This window comes from Rutilus rutilus, assembly GCF_951802725.1.
Source record: "Rutilus rutilus genome assembly, chromosome: 22".
In the NCBI taxonomy this organism is placed as follows: domain Eukaryota; kingdom Metazoa; phylum Chordata; class Actinopteri; order Cypriniformes; family Leuciscidae; genus Rutilus; species Rutilus rutilus.
In genome coordinates, this window is record NC_140227.1 from 8,852,524 (window position 1) to 8,858,523 (window position 6,000).

At 35.2% G+C, this 6,000-nt stretch overlaps 1 protein-coding gene across 3 annotated transcripts in view; it reads right to left on the bottom strand.

Annotated features, from left to right (window-relative positions):
• The window catches only part of draxina (dorsal inhibitory axon guidance protein a), a 45,305-nt gene extending 39,305 nt beyond the window's left edge, over positions 1 to 6,000 (bottom strand). For 2 of the 3 annotated variants that reach the window (XM_084395667.1, XM_084395665.1), the window contains exon 1: positions 5,889 to 6,000. The gene's annotated coding sequence lies outside the window, so the exon portion shown is untranslated. The remainder of the gene's footprint in view (positions 1 to 5,888) is intronic. The other variant, XM_084395666.1, reaches the window with a different exon arrangement.

A 6,000-nucleotide genomic window follows, 5' to 3' on the forward strand; every position in this document is an offset into this window, starting at 1 on the left:
ATGAACTCAGTGACATTTCAAGAGGAGGGAGAGAGCTTCCACTGTGAGGTCTTCAACATCTCCTCCTGCTGAGATCTGGGGCTCCATAAGCCATCTGCTGCACCCCTGCTACCCAAAGCAGGAGAAAAAAAAGCTTTTCAAAGAGATGAAAGGTTGAAGCTTTTTCTCTATACTTCCTCAACTGGAAGATCTAAGAAAATTACAACTTTTTAAGAGTTGTCTGATACTGAATGAGGTGGATATAGACCACATACGGGACAGAGAATATTTTCTGAGTCGTTACTAGCTAACTCTAATTGGTTTCTATTCTGGGAAGTATATGTAGGTCTACCTCAGTTAGGGTTTGCTTGAGTTTGTGTGTGGATTGGGTCATGTTTGATGTGTAGAAGCAGTTGGTTGGACTCTAAATGACATGAGGGGATGCTGCCCATGCCAGATTCAGACCCACTAAATCTCCCAGACCGTGAAGACAAGAATAGTCATCAAGAAAGGGTGGCACTTTTGAAGAGCCTCAATAATATTCTGCTACAAAACTAGTGAGCTTTCTTGCTGTCTACTACCTACATAGGTAGCATCCCCAGTGAAATGGAGCCTCAAGTGATGGATTTGGAATGCAATAGCCAGCTATGTCTGTCTTAGAAACAGTGCTCCTCAGGCAGAGAACATGTGTGTATATATATATACAGTATATATATATATATAAGTCTCACATGTTCTTTGCCTGAGGAGCACTGTGAATGACCAAGACACAAGAAAATCACACTTTTCAGCATCATTTCTAAGCTTTGCAAATCTGCAAATATGACTATACTATGGAAGTAAAATAATGTCAAATGTTTTTGAAACATTTTTATGCTTGCATTTTTATGGGCTGAAATTCAGCATGGTTGAATATTTAAGCAGTGAATATTTCAATTCAAAACATCTCAAACACATTTTCATTATTAAAAAATCAATAATCCATTTTCACCTTTCATATTTCACTTCCAAAATATTCAAACTGTTCAAAAATACAACCTATAATATTCAACAGGCAATTTTCTTTCTCTTTGCAAATTCGCTTCCACAAATTCAGTGGTTCAAATTCGACAGAAAATTCTACGTTGACATCCAGGAAAAGCAGTAGATTGCCGAGCATACTCTCCATCTGCTGTTAGTCGACCTCACCAGCAGGTGGTGCAAAAGCGCGTGTTGTTGACGAAGACAGAGCAACAGTTAGAGCAAGCCATTCATTCATAAAACTCATTTACAGAAATGTAAGTGTATTTGTGATTATTATGACGGCTGTTTTATGTTAAATTCAGTGTCTTCATGGTTACTTTTCCTGTGTAGCCTACATGCATCTTTCTCTACCGTGAACGAGATTATAATGTTATTCTCCCAATGCGGATATACAGATCCAATGTTACATTTTTGAGGTTGACATATTTCTCTTGGTTGTTTAGTTGCCTTAACTGTATGCTGCGATGTGCTGCATGCAGGCTATTAGGGTTTCCCTCAATACTTCAGGATTCTCCTTCTGGACATATAAAATGCTTAACGTAGCTTAATGGACTAATACAGTGATAAAAGACCAAACTCGCATTGGACATTGGACATTGGACATTTGCACATTTATGGACCGTCTCTAAAGTTACATACGACATTGGTATACACATTTCTAACTTAAATAGCATTTGAATAGAACGACTTACAGTCATAAAACCAACTGTAAAGTGTTCATGTAGTGTCAGGCATAATGCGCACCCTTTAGATTTTTGATATTTATTCAAATAAATTAAAATTTGCTATTGAAGTTAGAAACGTGTATGCTAATGTTGTATGAAACTTTAGAGACGGTCCCTAAATGTGCGAATGCCCAATGTCAAGCCAATTTTACATTTAGGCTACATTTAGTCATTTAGCAGACACTTTTATCCAAAGCGACTTACAGTTAAACTAAACTAACAATAGGACTACAATATGCAAGTGCTATGGCTCTTCCCAGTTTAATCAAATGTAGGCATATATATATATAGAGAGAGAGAGAGAGAGAGAGAGAGAGAGAGAGAGAGAGTAGAAAGTGTTAGTATTAATTGTTCAAGTGTTGATTTTATGCCAGTATATCACTGGGAAATGCTCAGCATTAAACTTTGCGCGTTAAGTTCATATTCTGCTTGCCTGTAGCCTATAGTAGCCTACAGCCTACTTCCCAAATAAGGTGCGAGTTTGGTCTTTTATATCACTGTATTAGTCCATTAAGCTACGTTAAGCGTTTTGTCCCGACGGAAGGGGAATCCTTGAGTATGAGGTATTGAGGGAAACCGATTATAATCCCGTTCATGGTAGAGAAAGCTGATAACGTAGGCTACACAGGGAAAGTAACAATGAAGTTACTGAATGAAACATAAACAAAACTTTTGTGTCTTTATCATCTTTTCCGCATATACTGACCCAGATAATCATTTTCATTTTATGAATGAATGGCTTGTTCTAACTGTTGCTGGTCTTCGTCAACAACACGCGCTTGTACCTCCTGCTGGTGAGGTCGACTAACAGCAGATGGAGAGTATGCTCGGCAATCTACTGCTTTTCCTGCAGTTCCTGGATGTCAATGTTGAATTTACTGTCAAATTTTAACCACTGAATTTGTGGAAGCGAATGTTGCCTGTTGAATATTATAGGTTGTATTTTTAAACAGTTTGAATATTTTGGAAGTGAAATATGAAAGGTAAATATGGATTATTGAATTTTTAATAATGAAAATGTGTTTGAGATGTTTTGAATTGAAATATTCACTGCTTAAATATTCAACCATGCTGAATTTCAGCCCATAAAAATGCAAGCCCTAAAAATACAATGCATTAAAATGCAAGCATGTTTAATGCAATGCATATTTTTTTAAAGTAGTGCAATTCAACAGGCTTTTTGTTTCAAAAACATTTGACATTATTTTACTTCCATACTATACAGCGTGCGTGAAATTCCAGCATTTATTGATGCCAGAAAACAATGCATCTAAAACATTGTCCAGAAGTCTGAGAATCAAGTTTTTGTGGTTGTAAAACTTAAGATATAAAAACTACCAGCTGTGGTTGCCAGGTTGTTGTTATAAGTATTACAGGACAGCATTTTTTTTCACTATATGCAGTTCCTAAATTAATATGCCATTCAATTATATAATGTTAATATAATATTTGAGCTATTCAAATCTGTCTTACCATAAAATGGACTGATAATAATAACCTAGTAGAAGACCACATGATTACAAAGTTTTTATATATATATATATATATATATATATATACTGTTCTTTGTATTGATGTATTGATTTAGTATCAATACTGAAGTGACAGGGGCTGATACTGTACCAAAGCCAAAATTGTATAATAAAACCCAAAGCCACCGTCTATAATAAAACCAATAATATCCCTGTAACAGTGATGTCATAAGTACAATTTCATACTTCATGCAGGAAAAGAGTATTGCTTTATTACATAATTTATTTTCAATTATTGTCAGATATTTTGCAGCAGGTCTGTATAAGCACATTATACACTCCAAATTTACAAAAAAAATGAGCTCAATGTTAAAATTGACCGGAGTTCTCCTTTAAGATTTCACACCCAGCCTCCTAAAATAAAACAAAATAAAACAAAAGAATGCTTCAAAAGAGGGAAATAAACGCATCTACAAAATGAGAGCAGCCATCCCTTAACAAACAGTTTCAGCAATTTCACACCTCACATTGTTCGTTTTGGCAGCTCTAAAAGTGTCAAGGATACAAAGCGCGTAACAACAGGCTAAGTGTTAAAATTGCCATAAAGAGAATCCATCTGGTGCCAAGAGAGCTCAGGAAAAGTGAGAGAGTGATATCACAACTGGCTCCCTGCAATGTGTCCCGTTATCTTCTAGCTAAGCATCCTGGCAGAATGCTCCTCATCCTCACAGCAGGGAAAACTCCTTCATACTGTCCCAAAAAACAGACAGATGCACAAGCATACACACTCTGCAGTCTTTATTGGCACGTTGTGAGGCGTGAAGACAACAAAAAGAAGGCAACGTGGAGAACCACGCCATATGATCAACCATAAAACTAGTCTACATGGAAACATCTCTGTTGAATCAAAGTAGCTTCTGTATAAGATAAGTGGGAGAGAGGGACAGTGTCTCATTTGTTAAGCAATAGACCAGCTGTCTCCAGTGTCCAACAAAGACTAATTCCCAGTTAGCCAGCAGGACATTGACGCTGGAGAACAAATCACACAAAGGTCTTTATTGATCTGCTTTGGGGTCTCTTAATTGCTGAAGCGATTGGAAGTGTTTTAGGGATGGCCTACATTTGGAGCATCTGCTCTATCTTAACAATCACACTCTAGCTAGAATCAGCAGAAGGTCATTCGATCATAGTATTGATGAGTTCTTTGATATTCAGTCAGCATTGTACAGTCGATGTCTTGATACCACTGAATGGCATGACATGATCAATATGTGTGATCTTTTAAAACATTTATTGATTAGAAGTGTGGCTCTGTAAGAAGAATGCACATTTGGAGCACACAATTACCAAGCAATATTGAAGCCATTTAAGTAAAAAAAAAAAAATTGTTCCAAACAACGGCGGCAAGAGAATGACCACAAAGAAACAAGACAATCATGCTTTTCAGCACCATTTCTAGCTTTGCAACTCAGCAAATATAACTATACAGCACACATGAAATTCCAGCATTTATTGATGCCAGAAAACAATGCATCTAAAACAATGTCCAGAAGTCAAAGAATCATAATTATAAAAACATAATTCTATCAATATTGACTTGTTAAACATCAATTTTCTGAAAATTTCATTCATGTTAACTTATTTAAATTTTTATTTTTTACAAAAGTTTACAGTAAAATTACGTACTTTTTTTTATAAATTTACTGTTCAACAATTAATACGTTTTTACTATATAATTTACATAATTTATATAATTTACTATTTAATTTTACCTTCTTTTTCATTTTTGTTTTAATTTTATTACTTATTTACATTATCTGCTACATTATTCTTTCTACATCAGACTGACCAAAGGTATTCCATCGATCACTAAAGTCACAAAGATGGATCAAGTTTGTATAATGATGTGTGCAAAAAAGAGCTAGATCCTTATTTGGAGTCTAATTAAAATCCACATGTAATTGCATGCTTTCAAACTCAGCTGCCCACTCAAATCAAGTCACACAATTACTGTTTTTGTGGCGTTCATGTTTTTATTTGTAGCTAAAGCGCTTTGAGCTCTGGAAAGGCGCTATAAATTAAACATTATTAATTGTTATTATTATTATTATTATTATTATTATTACAATTAAGATATGATCAAGCTTGGGTTCTCACACTTGCGCACACACAGACGCACTTTCTTACCTATTATATTCATTATCTTTAAAATAATGAAATCTATAAAATACACAGGCCTGTGGAAAATAAAATAGTACGCAAATTAAATTGCTAAATTGAAAATAAACATATTTGCTCTTAAAAATCAATTAAGTAGTCTATAGTAAGAAGAGAAGGTATAGGGTGTATAGGGTGTATCCTGATTAGAAAAACGTGGACATGCTGATCTTGGTTAGTTTTAAAACAAAACTGTTCTCCATACCATCTTTCTGACAAACATCATTTTGCGATTTGAAAATAATACAAACGGGGAAAACAGAGAACATACTGAAAATGAGAATAATAAGAATAGAAAAGAGGCAAAAGTTGTGTCTTTTTTGGTCTAATAGTAAATAATAAATGAACCACCGAGCGAAATGCACACTAAAAAGCTTCACATGTTTCCATCAAAAGATTTTACAAAATCAAATATGAATACGATAAGACATTCTTTAAAGCATAAGAATGAGTATAAGAGCAGGACTCTTACCGTGTATTAATCCGTTGAAAGGGAGCTGAGTGAAGAAGCAAATCATAGATGAACTGTCTCGGTCTCTGATTGTCGAGCGCGCTCCCTGATGCGCGCCGCTGGGAAGGCTGAT